The 17,548-nt window shown below is 36.8% G+C and overlaps 1 protein-coding gene across 1 annotated transcript in view; it reads right to left on the bottom strand.

Annotated features, from left to right (window-relative positions):
• LOC146600152 (uncharacterized) overlaps window positions 1-17,548 on the bottom strand; it is a 99,778-nt gene that overhangs the window by 51,484 nt on the left and 30,746 nt on the right. The window lies entirely within an intron of this gene.

Below are 17,548 nucleotides of genomic sequence, written 5' to 3'. Positions count from 1 at the left end.
TCTTCTGAAGGTAGAAAATGGTACTTTGGCATCTACTTGGATCTGTACTGCAAAATGCACTGTCTTTCAAGGAAACAAGACACATACAATGACTAAAGTGTGGACCTTCCTCTGTCCACAACCCTAGAAATATAAGAGGATTCAAAACTGAGAGTGTTTCTAGGGGCTAATGGGACATGAGAGCTTTCCAGTAAAATCCCCCTCCAGAGCAAATCTACAGTTCCTTATGCTTCACTGCCTTCTGCATCCCAGGGTAGAAGAGGTCCAAAATTACCTTTGCTCTCCTGTTTCTCTTGCTATAAATACACCCATGTCATGGTCCATGGTTTTCTGGTTAGCATGGAAATTGTATGCTGTCAGGTCTACAAAGAAAGAAAAAATTGCTTTAGGTTGCCTTAAATGGTAAGGCAATTTAAGAACAAGTCATTGTTGAAGAAACAGTCTCTCAGGATAATTTTGTGACATCAAAGACATAAATGAGGTGTTTCTAACCCGCAACCACCCTACCATCTCTGTAAAGTGGTAGCATTGTGATGCTGTTGTTTGCTTTATTTTGCTATGAAGTCATAGTTTTCAGATAGTCTAGATTTTCATTTCAAATCACATTCTTTCACTCTATAAACATTTGTAGGCTGACTCACTCTATTAAACCAGAACTGACCGTGTCAAACCAATCATTTCAGTCAGTAAGTTTCTAAGATGTTAAGAAGCAACAGTAGAACAGAAATTTAACAAGGAATAGAGCACACAATTTTTAAAATCACACCTGATTACCAATTTTCAGTTAGTTCAGATATAATTTTAGACATAATTTTTGAGGCAATAGTATTTGCATCACCTGAGATACAACTTGGAATAAAGATATTTTGTTTTGCATGTCATTCTTTTACCAACACAAGCCACTGTTCTAAATAAGTATTTTAAATCAAAATCTCTTTTGTCTGCCAAGACAGGAAAATGAACAATATTTTTTTTCATACACGCCTCATAGTAATTGTGATGGAACATAAATGTTAGTTTATTACGGTAAACGTCACTTACTAGATAGTCATGACACAATATCTCAGAGCAACTGCTAAATTGGATTCAATGTTTCAAAACACAAATTGTTAAAAGTTGAACAATGTGATACTCACATATTATATTAGCTTAACTAGAAAAGCTTTTCTTTCCCACAGATGCAATCTGGTCTGCTGAGGTGTAATTAATTCTCATGTAGTTTCATTAATTATATCCAAAAAATGTGATTTGACCTCATAACTGTGGTCATTTTAAGAAGAGAGACAACTGCTGTGCAAGTGTGTATCTTATGCATTCCCAGCTTTTCTTGTTCCATTAAAAAGCTTCTGTATCTCTCTTGGGACCCCACTGGAGCAGACACAAACAGCACAAACCAGCAGGACTATGCAAAGAACAGGTGCTCTGGCTTATTGCAGCTGTGATGCATGTGGAGGGAAAAAGGGGGGAAAAAAAGAAAAAAAAAAAAGAAAAGCTATTGATTTTGATCACCCTCTCTGAAATAGCTGTCTACCTGGAGATGTTTCATTTCTCTCACAATACATCTTTAAAAGTTGATATTGTGACATGTTATACTCATACATGGTTAAACAACCAGTAAGGCTCTTTCTGGAAGTTATAGCCTAAAGCACTTTTTTGATTAGGCATAAAATCAAGCATATAGTATAGTTAATCAAAAATGCTTACAGCGAAAGGAAATATATCTATGTAAATGTTGCTCAACAAATGATTGACCAGAATAAGAAGTCATATAACAATTGCTAACTCAGAAGTATAACACTATGGGAAAACACATGCTTTATACTGTATCATTTGGGAAAAATACCAATTAGGAAAATATAACAACAATAATATTTATATTAAAAACCTCAACCCTGACTAGACATTTGTTGGTAACACTGTTCACTATCTATATTGTTTCCTTTCTCATTCCTTTTCTTTTCTGCTTTCCATATGTCCTGTCTGCTAAGAGCAGAAGCTACTCAGGAAAGGGTTTTGTATCACTCAGTGTTCACCCAATACCGGGGACAAAAGGATCCATCTCTGGTTTGTCTTAATGTATTACCACAGTAAATATACACAAGAAGGAAGAATAATAATTGTGGTAAGAAAAGTGTAAAAATACATATTTTACATACAATAACAGTAGCATCCTAAGAGGGCAAGTCATGACCTCACCACATGCTATTGGTGAAGTCATATGGAAGAGTTGGCATCCAGAGATGACAACATCTACAGATAAAATTGCCCGTGCATAMGTCCTTAAAGTCACTTATTTACGTAACTTTTATAGAATGCAGCTACAACAACGTTATCTAGACTGTTATCATATACCTGAAAGGTACTTTTGCATGACTCTTCTTAATGGAAGAAATAAAGTGAACCTCTGAGTTGTGAATCCCACAGCTCACCTCTCAGAGATTGTGTTGCCACTCAGAACTCTCTGCCAGCGCGGAGCGAAATTGCATGAGTATAAAACTGCAATGAGACCAGAATCAAAGGTTCATTGAAATCACACTGCTGACCTTTTAAAATGACACTATAGAATTGCTGTGACTAAAGAAGCAGCAAGAGGACAGTAAAATTTTATTAGAACTTTTTCAATCTATATTCACAGTAAGTCACATCTCTCTTCAGCTAAATAAGAACAGATTGAAATAATGCGATGCCAGTCAAGGGAGCTAGAGCAATACAATAAAGTAACAGGAGACCTAAGCCTGTTCTTTAAAGTATTTAAGACTTGCTGCCTTCCAATCCAATCCAGACCTTGATTCACGTGCAATTATACACTCACTTTCTATGATCAATTACTATCACTTCATGTGAGAATTGAGTGCTGCAGGCACACAAGGCAGCTGGATGTACAGTGCCGGGTTCTGGGAGGCAAAACATTTCTTTTGGTTTATAGAATACTGGGAGAAAAAGATGAGAAAGCCACTAAATGTCCCCATTTGTGATGTCTACAACATACAGGGTGGCTTTACTTGTATAGAGCTAGTATAACTCATGCTACAGTATCTAATAAAAGTGATCTTTGTCCCAAGGCTACTCTAAAACATACAGACTGCTAGAGCACCAGCTCAAAAATAAAGACACAAAGCAATTTTCCACTCATTCCTCCAAAGTGTAAGCTACTACTCAGAAATTTGACTACAACAGCAATTTGTGTAGGTAATAGATTTAAATACCTGATTGCACCCATGCAGTCCTGCCAACCACACCTGCAGATAGATAACTGCAGATACATCTTCTAACATGGCCCTCAGCACTGGAAAATCAGGGCATTTATTTTGCTATATTCTTTTGTGTGTGTGTGCACGTATGTCCCTAATAACCTGCAAACCCCTCTGTTTTGATGAACTRTTAGTACCATGTTAAGGAAAAATATTCATTTGTATCTGCAAACTTTCATCAAACTTTGACCAAGTTTAGAGCAGGTGCCAATTTAGGGCTGAATATAAACTAATGAGACACAACAATGTCCTTCTGGCAATTCTTTTACAGAGTAGCAGGGGGGAAGTTTCTTCTCAGCCACTTCCTCATATTAAATGCCTATCAATGGGAAATTTAGAATATCCTGTAAGAGTCTTTCTGTAGGAAAATTGCTGAAACCTTTGAACTATGCATCTCTTCAAAAACCCTAGTATAATCACAGTTCATATAACTTAGTTTTTCAAAATCATCTTTTCAGCTTTAGGTTTCAGATTTTGATTTACACACTTCCTGAGGTGTGTTATATACCTTTTTTTAAAATTCTTTAGAAACACATGGAATAATTTGTTCTCCTGCCCACTGTCTACAAAGCATTTTGGAAACAGCAGGATTTCTTTAATGCTTCTTATTGAATTTCTCCACTTTCTCATTTAAGTGTAGAAAATCAACTTCTATTCCTTACTCTTCTTAGTAGATTGTAGTAAAAGCATAGAGAGGAAAAAAAAAAAAAAAACACTAAAGCTCTGACAGATGGTACCCAGCGTTTGACTCATGCTGGGCTCAGCAGGACCTATAGTTTAGAAGGTTAGGACTGTCAAAAAGACTCTACTTATCAAGTGAATAACAAAGTGTGGATTGCCAGGCTGTTTCCTATAGAAAACTTGCATTTTACTTGTAATTCTTAGCTATCTTTCTGATGCTTCCGAAACTTCTGAGGAGCAGATGCATGTTTTTCTATTTAAGAAACAACTTGGAAGCTGGCATCCCAGGAACAGAAGGAGGCACAGTAGGCCTGACTCTAGGAAGTTCTGCCCTCATGATAGTGTCAGCGCTATGGTTTGGGGACTTCAGAAGGAATTTAAGTGCCAGGGAAGAACTTCCCTTCTCAATTCTTCTTTTGCAATCAGGGAAATTTAAATCCTATATAAAAATTAATCTTCTCTTAGATTATTGCCCCAGTATGAGGGCTGCTTTAGCAAAGTAACTGCAGTAAAATGTGAGTAAAGGCAGAAAGGTCTGAGCATAAAACTGTATTTACCATTTTTTCTTTTCTTTTTTTTTTTTTTTTTTTTTTTTTTTTTTTTTTNTTTTTTTTGGTAAGCCATTTCTAAGCTCACATCAGTCAGCATTTATGCCATTACAAAAGTATCTAAAGTGACTACAAATGTTAATGAACAGACCTGAAAGCACTATTGAAGTCTGGAGCAATGCAAATAAAAGGTTAGCAGCTTGTACCCATGTTTACTGGTAAGTCTGGACTTTCAACTTCGGGGGTTGCTTGCTGCTAAAAGTAGTGTTACAGTGAATATGTAACAGGTGTTGTTATTAATTATTGCTATAGCACTGTAAATATTCTTAGAGCTTTCTTCCAGAAAATAATATCAATTAATTTGTTAAACAAGTACTTTGTTTTAGGCATAAAGTAAACTGGTACAGAATTGTTAGCAGCTGTTCTTCAATAGTTAGAATTAATGAGATAGTAATTGTATAAGAAAATATAATCTTTTTATTGTCAAGACTCAAACCTGTCATTGCCTCATTTGCTTTTTCATTCAGGACTGTGAAAAATGAAAGGAGTGAATTGAGTTTTGAACTTTATAAAGTAAAATTAATTCAATGTGTGGATTCATTGCTATGTCTGGATTCAAAGTTGTTTTATAAAAGACAAATTGAGTTTGGTACTAACTGGGGAACAGAGGAGGAATCAGTTATGGTTTACAGTGAAACAGAGTCAAAGGCATGGACAGCAGTGTGACTGCACAGAGATTATTATCAGTTATTCTGCTGCTAGATAGCCTGCACTAGAAAAAAAGTGTGTGGTCCAAAATTCTCTCATTATAATTAATATTTACTAATTGATATCACATCAGCCTTAAGGTTAGGCTAATGTGCTATTCCTGAAGAATATAGCACAGGCATTTTGTACAAGCCAGTCTGTGTTTCAGAATGTTTGTTACCTGGTTTGTATGTTTAAAACTTTCTTTGAATAATTAAATTACTTGAAGTAATTAAGTGACAAATTGAGTAATAAAATTAAAAAATAAAAGGCAAAGGGGAGGGAGAAAAGGGAAGAATCATCATTTCTACACTACTGCCAGGCACCAGAGGCTGAAGTCAAGTCTAGAGTAACATTTTTTTTCTTCACTGTAAAGGAAAAAATCTGTTTTGAAAAATGTCTAATTAATTTAAGTGAAAGAAGTCACACACAAAAAGGCAGGGAGAGGAAGGGTGAGGAGATGGACTGAGTGCTACAGCCTGTTGCTTTTCCTCCTACCTTGTCTTCCTTCAGCTCAGATTCCATTCCCCAATTCGAATCTCTGCTAATATATTATGTAGAGGTCATGAGAGGAAACGTATCTGTCCAAAAAAACAGTCCAATTTAGATTTCATGCAGTTTATTCATGAGCCTGAGTGAAGAAAGACAGAAGAAACATATTTCTGGAGCATCTGTAAAAAATTAGCAGTTTTCTCACCCATCACTACAGGCCATATACGATATATCCTTGCAGAAACTGATTCCCATCAGCTTTGAGATTCCCATCTTTGGGCACAAACCTAAAGACCTACACAGACACCTCAGGGAAGAGACATTTTTCTTTCTGTCTTCTAGGCTCAGTAAGCACAGCTCCCTACAAAATCTCCTCCAAGAGCCGTGTGAAATCCCTTAGGCTCTGCTGAAATGTTCTGTGCTCCGCATGCCATGCGGAGCTATGACCCAGAAGCAGTTTTCCTACCCTTTCCCCCATTCCAAGCCAGGTCTCAGAGAGGGACTTCAACAGAGTTAGGGTCAGGGCAGGGAGGCGCTTGCCAGAGGAGTGGAATTCCCCTCATCAGGCTGCCAGGACTGATTTTTTGATTTTGCAAGAGGAATGTGGAACAAATTATTATACTGTCCAAGATCTGTACCAGATTTACCTAAGACCTGTGACTTTAATCTAACAGACACATGCATGAATGAGTGATGAATGATTCTTTCTGTCAGGAGATGTTCCCCAAGAAGACTGAGCAACCTAAATACAAACTAGTACCCATAGCAAAGATGTGATGTGGGACAGAGAGAAGACAAGCAAAGACATTTTTCGGGGCAGATACAGGAAGGAACTTGGATTACAGGAAGGAACATGAATTGGCTAGTTTATACATACATGAATGCCAAAATTTCTCTGGAAACATCCATCACAAACTGAAAAATCTGTGTTTCAACAAAGACTCAAAAACACAGTCTTAGAAAATGCATAGTCCTATTCACGCTCGCATTTCAGTAAATGACTTACTGTTCTTGGCCAGCTATTAATACGCTTTATTCCTTTTCTTCTAATTACATGATTCAGTCATGAATAGTCTCAATTTCTTCATTACTATGTATCCACTCTAATCTTTGAGAATCACTTGACTAAAAGCAGCAGAAAATCACTATCTACACTTCTGTAGGAGGTTCAGCTAAGCCGCACATCACTGCAGTATCTAAGCTACACGTTAGGCATATGCTTTCCAACAAAAGGAACAGATGGGCTGGCCTAGGAACACCTACGACTATAGTAACTTTAAACTCTGATATGAAATAAATTGCATGAATGAATGCCCAGAATGCTTTCTTGTTCTCCTGATGCCAAAAAGTAAAAAGAGAAATGAATTATTAACCRCTATCCTGAAGACCTGAACCTGCCCACTGGTGGAGGGTTAATTTCATTAAAATCGGGATGGTCTCTCATATGAGTTTGGGAAGCTCTGTTTCATTCCTAGTTTAGAGCACACCATATAAAACAGATCTTCTGCTATTCTGTATTATCTTTTTCAAAATAGATTTTAAACTGCCAACACAATAGAACAATTTCAGAATGTCTCAAAAAAGATAGGCAGATTTAAGCACTACTCATTCATTTCAAAGAGATGAATACAAAACTTCAGAGAATGTCATTTTTATTTATAACTTAATCAAAGAAAACAAGCAAATAYAGTTTCTATAAATTTTATGAAACAGACAGGAGAGGGAGCTCTCTCTTCATCCCATTAGATTATGAATGGATTTTGCTGAATATGTTAAAATCTAACCATATTTTTATTCTCTGTCACATGTTACTTCTTGTCATTCTTTTCTCCTGCGACTGTTTTCTCTTAGCAAACAACACTGTAACACAGAACATTCCTGTGTACCACAGAACATTTTTGGGGAGGRGGATGAATGCAGTACATACATTTTTCAAGGCTCTTTTAATTTTGGTATGGGAAAAAATTARGATGTAATTCATATTTTTAAAATTTTGTTTCCCTATTTACTATCATACATAAAAGCACATACTCTGCAAGTACATGTACATCACAAGTATGCTTTAATACCTTCCAAATTAAAATACTGAGCAAGTAATATTTTCATTTTGTCATCACTATTTACATGGGCACAGATRTTTTGTGTTTATCCTAAGACCTATCATACCAATCTGAGAATGATAATAGAAACAAATACATTTTTGAAATAAATCACCAAAATATCAAATTTAAAAGAAATATAYACAAGCAAATAAACCACAGCTACAATAAACCAGAGACAAAAGAAAGTCACAGTGATCTTACTGTCTGCATGTTCTCACTGTGCTTATATGAAATCTTCTATTGGAATATGATCTTAATTCACATTCTGAAAAAAAAAATCTGACAGTAGAAATGCTTGTATCTGCATCTGGAGACAATGCTCAAAATCAAACTGCGAGTTACATCTGCCTCCTAAAGGATACATAATAAGATTTTCTTAATCCATTTGAAAGGAAAAAAAAATGTTTTTGTCCCCCAATTTGTTGCAACATCTGAAAGTTCACGAGGTTATGACCCTTCTTTAAGAAAGCATCTTCTACCACCTGCAAATACCCTAGGAAAGCAGCCTGAAACAATAAAACACGTGCTAGTTAACCGTTTCCTGGGAAACAGTTATGGTTCGCCTGTAGGAGGTCTTCAGCCCCACAGTGGCTTTGTCTAAAGAGGACGTGTCCCAGCTGTTAGTGAATAACCGTTATTGGAGATCACCAGGCAATGATGGGCYGCAGGCCAGCGAGGCACTCTGCGGGCCCTACAGCCTCTTGGTGACCAGAGGCACATGCAAGTGAAATGACATGAAAGCAGGCATTTTAAGATGCAAATTGAAGCTAAGGAATACTAGTAAAGATACTAAAAATAACCTATTGATAGTGACTCATCATAAATCCCATAAAAATGTATCCCTTTTTTTACATTTTAGGATGTTGTTTTTTCTAATGCAATAATCTCAAGTCACTCGATGGCACATACTAAAACTATTAATTCAGCTATAACACCAGAAAGTTTCAGAGCCTGAGAATGAAGTTATCTTTTGTGTTTATTAGTCAGTAAGTAGAAAAGGCCATTTTTCTCCTTACATCAAAAGAATACTTGTTAACGCAGCAGCACATCAGTTTGCTGGTTCACTATAATTTTTTTCAGAGTTTCACAAAATAGTTAATTTAATTGTCTTGAAACAGAGTTCAACAGTTTTCAGTGCAAATTTATTTTTTCAGCGCAAATTTATTCCCCTTTAAAATGGAATTTAGCTGATTATATTCATTCATGTGTGGAATAGATTGGATAGCAATTATAATAACAATTGCAGGTTTAGTTAGTTGGGGGTTTTTGTTTGTTTTAAACATGAGGAGTCAAATCCCAAATCCTGGGCACTCAATGCAGAGCTCTCAATAACAGCAGTGAAACCAAGATTTCATTCTGATATGTAGGAGAGCTTTGCTCTCTTGTATGGTGTGTTATATGATATATAATCTTGTATATATTTTATATTATATATATTATATATATGTATATAAAATATGCACAYATATATACWTATATACTTATATATACACATATACATATATATACATACGCAYATATATTTTTCTTCCTTCAATCACTCTACAAAACTTATTGTTGGTTATATTAAAAGTTGCAATGAGATTATGCTGTGTCTGAAGGAATCACCAATCACGCATGGTGCACTTTCATCAGTTGCACAATGCCCTTTCAGCAGTTGCCAGGAAAGGCAGTATGCTTACAGAGACAGAATGGCTAGAACAAGTTAATTAATAGGTTGAACACAACAAATTCAGATACAAAAGATCTAGGTGAAACTGAGATGTTCTATAACCTCAATGTTTTTTACAAAATAATGTAAAGGAAGTCATTGCGAGTCACACCTCATGAAGACTTTTTTTGTATTTTTCAAAAATCTGGTACAAAACATCCTTTCACTGTCAAAAGAAAAAGAGAAGTACATAATAATCTTTAGTCTCATAAAGTACTCCAAGATTTTCACAGCAAAAGGCACCAAAGACCTGTTCCTCATCTTTTAAATTATTTGGATCATTTAGCATTGACAAAAACAAGTCTCTTAAAATGAAAGCTCCATGCTAGAATGGAGTAAATTATTCAAAGTACTTTATAATTTGAAGTCTTTATAGCCTCCTTTGCTGCTCACAAAAAAAGTCTTACAATAGGTTAAATTCTTCCATCATTCAAATTCTCCCTATGATTTGAACTATAGTCTGTATCTATTGAGCACTTCAATGCATAAATCTAGGGGCTGAATTTGAATTTCAAGCTGTATTAAACTCTTTTAATCACACATACACACATACATACCAACCGCACAGTAGTCTCTCCCCTCCATAACTGTCTAGGTCTAACTCTCAGAAATGAACTACCCAACGAATCGAAAATTCACGGTAACAAGTGACCGACATGTAGTTCACCAGCTCCATGGACTGTCATGTGTGAGGTTCACCCCTCACGTTGCACCACTGCTTGGCCAAAGGGTCACTCCCCGCTGCTCTCCTGCTTGGCAGCACCCTGTGCCCGCGGGCTGCCTGCACCGTGCACCACTGGCCAGCTGCAGTCAGCACTGCAGTGGGCCCTGGGCTGCATAAATCAAATGCCATGTTCGCAGGGCTTGTGTGTAAAGTGACTCCTCCAAAAGGCATGCCCCTCCCCCCCGTTTTTGCATTCATACAGTAGTTCCTCACTTGTCAGGCGGCCCAACACATAGGAATCATAGGAAAATCCACCCTGGAAGACACCTCAGGAGGTTCCAGTGTCTCTCTGTTCAGAAATTTGAATGGTTTCACGTTCCGTGTTACAGGGTTATTTGTAGATGATGACTACAGACCCAAGTAAAGCCAAATAATTTTCATTCAGTTTAACTTATGTGCCTAAATATGCTCTAGGTGATCCTGCTTGAGCAGGGAGGTTGGACTAGATGATCTCCAGAGCTCCCTTCCAACCTTACTGACTCTATGATTCTGTGCTTCTATGAAATATGTTGCAGTCATTCAGCTAAACCTGGTTTGCGTCCAAATCCAGTTTCTTGTCTATTTGTTTTTTTTTTTTCTTTTTTATTTCTTATGCTTACTGTTTGGAATGAGCATAAATTTTAGAAACTATAAAGTCCACAATTAATCTCCTCTGACTTGTTTGTATTTTTGTTTTACATTTTTAAATACCCGCACAGTACAAGTCTATTCATAATCTGTGCCTTAAAGAATGCACGATTTAAATTCAACATGCCAAAACAAGTGAGGGAGTCATAAAAGAGGTGAGAAGTAGATTGACTGAAGGGGAAAGAAGGTTAGTACCAAAAAACCTCTAGGTGACTGCAATAATCAAAGGGGAGGTGGTGATGACTGGAAACCTAAAATCATTTTGTTTCCTTTCTTTCCCAACTACAACAGCCAGACAAAAAAGAAAAGAGAACAAAGCTTTCAGGAAAGAAATCACTTCAACTTAATTACAACCAGAATGTATACAGAGAAGGAAGGGGAAAATTAGAGTTTCTTCACAGGCAACAAACACAGTAACAGGGTAAGAGGAAGAAGTGCTTATTCACAGAAATTTAGAGGAAGGTAGTCTTCTTAGTTTTGGACAGATTAAGTCTAAGGTGATCATAGGGCATTCAAAATGAAATATGTACAAGACAGGAATCCACACAGACTATGAATGTGAAGTAAGTCAGAATCACACAATACTTTAATTATTATCGATATAGATATCTCGTCTTCTGGAAAACTTCTAAAGAGCTACATTTGGTCTTCCAACAATAATCATTCAACCTTCAAATTAACTTCCAACTTTCTTCTTTCTTTCCAACTAGAAATTCAGTTTTAAATATGACATGGATTGTTAGAAAGAAAATATTTCTCTCTCTTCTTCAGCCTGGATGTAAGTCAGAGACTGGGAAATCTCTGCAGGCAAATGTGATGTCTTTACAGCAATCTCACAATTACTTGTAGAGATTCTACAATCTGGCACCTTCAAATACACAGTAATTATAAAGCACACAGTTCTTCCTGTTCTGCACCTCCGCTGAGTCGAGCTGAACTCAATCCAAATTGCCTAAGTAGTGTGTASCTCCTTGTAAGCATTTTTTTAAAATAATTTTTATGAGCAAAAAGTTGAAAACAAAACCATTCCTGTCTACATAAATGAACTGACTGGACATTAGAAAAAGTCCTTTTTACATCTGTATATCAATGAACGAAGTTATTACAGTTATGTTTGAACTTTGAGAGCTTAAGATTCCATTACGAGGCCGCACCTACTGCTAAGTGAACCCGAATCCCAGCTGGGCTAGTGTGACTAGTTCATGCAGCACTGGGTGAGTTCAGYTTTTTTAAAATGGCGATGTTTTAAAGAGCTGTTTAGTTGATGACTGGTCTAAAATCAAGCTTTGATAATGACTGCCAGAGTAAGTTATTCAAAAGAAACATTTTTTCTCAGATAAAAGACTATCTAGCAGTGTATTTGGGAAAAAACTAATTTATTTTCCTCTTCAAATATTCATAGAATTGTCTGATATTTGTGAAGTTTTAGCTCATCTTCTCTGAATGACACTCAATAGACTGCTAGTTGGACAAATATTAGGGCTCAGGAGGGCAGCAACTCTCAAGAAGACATGAATGCAAGTTTTTCAAACATCCAGGTTTCTTCTTGCTTGGAAATGTAATCCTCAAAGCCTATGTGCGTGCAGGAATAATCATATGCCCTAAAAGTGGCAAGCTGCTTGCAGAAATGAAATTGGTTCGTGGCAGCTTGCTAAGAGCTGCTGAGAGAATTTAGATTTGAAAGAAGTAGGAAAATACTTGTAATGGAGTCCTGCTCAAATTTACTACCTTGATGTCAGTGTTTTATTTACAAACTTGGTGCCAGGACTTACTAACTTCAGATAGATTCACAACACGTTGCTGTTGGAGTCTGGCTGCTAAACTGCCACCCAAAAAAGACCAGAATACCAGCAGCATCTACATCTACCAGTACATGATCCTTAACTAATTGAATGAGGGGAGCTGCAGAGACTACTCAACAAAGCTTCCAAAGACAAGCTCATGATACAGCACCCAAAGATGGGCTCCCGCCCTGAATACTGTTCAGTTCAGACTCTGTTGTGGAGCTCTGACTATACTATAAGAGTGTGATCCACTCACATCAGCATTGTGGAAGAGCAAGAAAAGTACTGAAGTCGCTTCAGAACCTCCTTTAGGACAAAGTAGGGTCTTCTGCAAGAATAGACTTGAATCAGAAYAGTTCTAAGTGGGCTAATTTCCTTCAGTCCTTCTTTCGACTTCACCTGGAAAAGGGTAGAAGCTGGGTACAACATTTGAGTTTTCAAGGCAATCTTACTGGTGACTGTCAGAGGCAAACTATGTAAAAGAAATACAAGACCCAGTTCTGCAAAATTATTGTTCCTGTATGCTAATCCTCATCTATACAAGAGACCTCGTCTACACATTGCCTTTCTTTCACTACCATTCTCAGAAAGGTGCCTGCACTGTAAAGTGTGTGTATAATAATACCAAGGGTGTGTAATTTCTGCAACACGGCACGTATCATGCAAACACAGCCTTACAAAAAGCTGACTGCATACATATCCTTTCTGTGCTTCGGAGTGAACATGCTATTGCACTGAATGGGCCCAGTTCACCTCCCAGTGATTGTGTGTCAGAAATTGAACCTACAGTCTCCAGAAGATAGCCCTCCAGAAAATTCATTCAGCCTGAACAAAACTTGCATAAAAGATGGCTAGGAAGGACATCAATCTGATGCAGAGTTGTTCAGGCAAAAAGATACAGGCAAGCAGGATCTCAATTTTTATTTCAGTTGCAAGTTAGATAAAGACTTTAATCTTTTTTGGTAATGCCATGTTAGACGCATCTTTTATAATACTTGTCACTTGGAAGATCCATCATATCGACTCACAATCCTGCCGAGAAGTCAAATATGTCTCTGGGCTGTAATGATGTCCCTTAGTTTTCACCTCAGCTACTGTGGGCATCTAGGAAGTCAAACTGCCTCTTCTGCTCTTGCTGCTTCACTATCTGCTCCAAGAGAAGGCAGCAGTGGAGAATATGCCACCTGTGTCACTGCACAGGCACTACTCCAGAAGGGTAGATAAAGGAATACTATTTAGGAAGAAGAAAAGACAAGAGCATGATATCAAGGCAGGAAAAAAAAGATAGTTTGAGTTCTTATTGCAAAACTCCACAAAATCCAGCAGCTGTGTTCCACCTTTTACTGAAAAGACCATATAGTTGGTTATGGTCTTTTTCTAAAGTACRATTCTCACACTTTTATTCTGTTGTTTCATCATTGTAATCTCCTCTGTTCTCCCTATTCACAACAGATATATACTTACTCTGCCCAAAAAACATGTTATGTACTTTCCAGTTCCCAGTACTTCCCCCCCCAAAAAAGCAGTATTTCTCTAGTAGTTGCTCTCTTTATTCTGGATTTAAATAAAGATGGAAATAAGGGTATGGTTTAATCTATTCTTCTCAGGCAAGTGTTATTGACAAATGATGAAGGCATGTACGTCCAATTACCGTGACTACAGATGATAATTCTCTATGCAGATGCAACTGGCATGTTAACATTTGCAAACAAAAACTGTGGTGATATCCTAGAGTAACAGATGACAATGGCAAAGCCCCATTCATTTCAGTATAATGATTTTTTTAAAAACTTTTCATGCTCTTAAATATGAAATCCGGGACTGGAGGCAGACTTGCAACTGGAACTAACAGATTTTCTTCCATCAGACCCTTACAAGTTATCCTTATTTTTATTAAAGCCAACTTGTTCTTGTCTACTGTGTCTGAACAGAGATTATTTTAATAAGCTGTAAAACATGCAGAGCAATAAAACCATCAGTTAACTTGTAAATTTTTTAAAAATATATCTGACTACTCTGGTTTACTATTTTAAATCCATCTTTAATTATTCAGTCAGCATAAGCCCTACAGAGGTATCAGTATGGTGCCATAAATTTCTAAAAATGCTGTTGATAAACAATATGCAGCCTAATTAACCATTTAGATTCATAAAAAAAAAGCCTCAAACAGAAGTTATGCTGCAAATCTAACCCTGAGAAAGAAATCAAAGTCTCCTTCTAAGAACTGACTCAAATCAATGCTAGAATAACTCTAGGCTAATCTAAAATTTTACTGCTTTGGTTCTTATTATATGAATTTCTTGTTACTCCTATGATTAAGAGAAGTTTTGGTTCATCTTGTATGTTTTAAATTGCTGGTATCATTCTAAATATTTCTTACCTTGTTATATTGCCAGAATTCACTATGCTTTCACATTTCTATTTTTAGAATACTGCCACTGTATGAAGTAAAATACTGCACACAAAAAGAGAGAACATTTTTCTTTTCTGAGAGTTTCAAGATCCTATCATAAAACTGGAATAGTTACGCCAATTCCAGTAGTGCACACTTGATACTTTCTAGGTAAAATCTGGGCCCCAGTGAAATCAATAAAACCTTTTGCTTTATCCTCTGTGGGACCAGGATTCCTCCAGAAGCCTTTTATCCTTAATCTAATCACCTGTTTCCAGCTACCCATTTTTATTAACATATATTTTTAGCCAACACATAAAAATGTATCACCTAGCATTAAATATATGAAGCTAAAATATTCTAAATCCAATTAAATAACACATTCTAAAAAAGTTCTTTTTCTTTAAAATAAAGAAAAAGAACTTAAACACATGGCACTAGTGAGGGGAATATGTGAACCAGTAACACAGCTTTTCTCCTGTAGCTGCATCAAGTCAGCGTTGTGATGACTGTCACCTACTAGTACAGATCACTTTTCCCGTACAGCTGCCAAGGTTTCAAATAGTGACCTAAGACTATCTACCATTTACTGAATTTTTTGAATTTTTTGTTTCTTTACTTTTAACACTATGAAATTTTGGAGCCCTACCTACTATTTATCCAACTCAGAACATAAGCAAAGCCTTCATTACGTCTGAACTTTCCATTAGACATTTTCACTACAAATTACAATACAAAATATATTGAAGCTTGATTGTTTGATCTTTCAACTGGAAGTTCTAAACTCTCTTTTAATCAGCCTTACRCTCATTTCATAATCTTATTACATCCATAAAAATAGTCAAAAGAACATTGAGGTTGAAATGTCAAGCAAAGAAAAATTAGAAAGTGACAGAAGCAAGGTTGCTTGTGTGTGATTAGTCTGTCCACTTCGTGCATTTGCAGTGTTAGGTAGTCTTTAAATTACAGGATTACATGCTTTAAAGCAAGATTAATGCTTTTTTACCATAAGGTTATTTTTATGCAGTGAAAAAATGAAAGGTAGTCCAAATCTTTCAGAGATTTCGCGCACCTTCCCATTCATATAATGACTAGGAGGGGAGAATGGGAAGGTGCATAGATGTCTTGGAAAGACATCTAACCTATTCAGGTACCTCTAGTATTCTGTTTACACCACCTGGTAACACTTGCCTAAATTCCTACCTAGAAATGGCCTCCTCCTGTTGCTTTGGACCCTTTCTTTCCATAGGAGTTCTCTAAGCATTCGTTTTGATGCCTAAACAGTTCAAATTAAAACAATTGTAATCTAACTTCTGTACTCTGTTCATCATGCTCTGTGACTGTAATTTCAAAATATATAATGTGAAAAGTGACACTTGCATGGTAGCTAGCACTGCATATATGAACAGCAGCAAGCAAAAGGTACATGCCGAAAATGACCAAGAAAGAAGAGGCATTACAAKAATTTACCACATAATGGTTTTAACCTTCTGGTCACCAATGGAATACATCTAACACAAAACATCAAGAAACACAAATTCTCAGTAATGTTATGTTTGGTAGCCTTCCATACAAAAAGCAAGAGATATGCCTTCTGACCCACATATCTACTCCTTGAGCTACAAGTTTTCTCCACTTTCACAGATATGCAATATATGAGCAAGTCTGCTCACGTCTGTATTAGTCTGGCACTTTATTTGGGACTTTCTGCATCACCTGATGCCCTCCTTTGTCCAGCAAATACTGTTGAACAAGCTGAGCAAATATAATCAGACCACCTGCCAAGCCTGCCTCTGGTTTCTTCCAGAAGGCAAGTTTTCTATTTTCTGAGTTGCTCCCTGCCAGTAACCTCCAAGACTGCACCACACACATGTTTTCTCTCAGAGAAAAATCAACAGCTGTATGCTAGGGATGGTCCATAGACTGTATTGTATGGGCTTCCCAGTTCTATTTTACAAGGTTACCAGAACATCTGGTCCAAACACACATCCTGCCACTTGTGAGAGGGCTTCCTCAGAGCGCAGTGCAGACTCTAGCAACTGGTCTAGGGTTGGACAGCTGCAGACACCAAGGACAGAATATTGCCCACAGAACCTGAAGGAGAAGAAAGTAGTGCGGCTCTCCTTGCTACAAAATTTTGCTGTTGCAGCAGACTGTGATACACGAAGTGAATGGTCTCAGTTAACATCTGCTGTAGGTAATCCGCTCTAGGAAACCAGCTTATATTTTACTTTACTCTTCAAAAACTTTATTGTAGCTTTTATTCAGACCAATCTCCTAATTTATTTTCTTCTTATAATTTAATCAAATGTCGCCAAATACACCTGATTCATTCTTTTACCTTTGTCTCTTCTTGGGTGCAGTTCTGGCATTTTATTTCTGAACATGTTTGATTCCAGTTACTGTGTTCTTCAGATTTACTAACAGAGCTCCATGACCAAAAACACATGCATAATTTGGGTATAGTTCTTCATTCAGTTGTACTCCAT

This window comes from Rhea americana, unplaced genomic scaffold (genome assembly GCF_003343005.1).
Source record: "Rhea americana isolate MKP2758 unplaced genomic scaffold, rheAme1 scaffold_127, whole genome shotgun sequence".
NCBI classification, from domain to species: Eukaryota; Metazoa; Chordata; class Aves; order Rheiformes; family Rheidae; genus Rhea; species Rhea americana.
The sequence above is the reverse complement of the archived record's forward strand: the minus strand, read 5'-3'. Positions and strand labels throughout refer to the sequence as shown.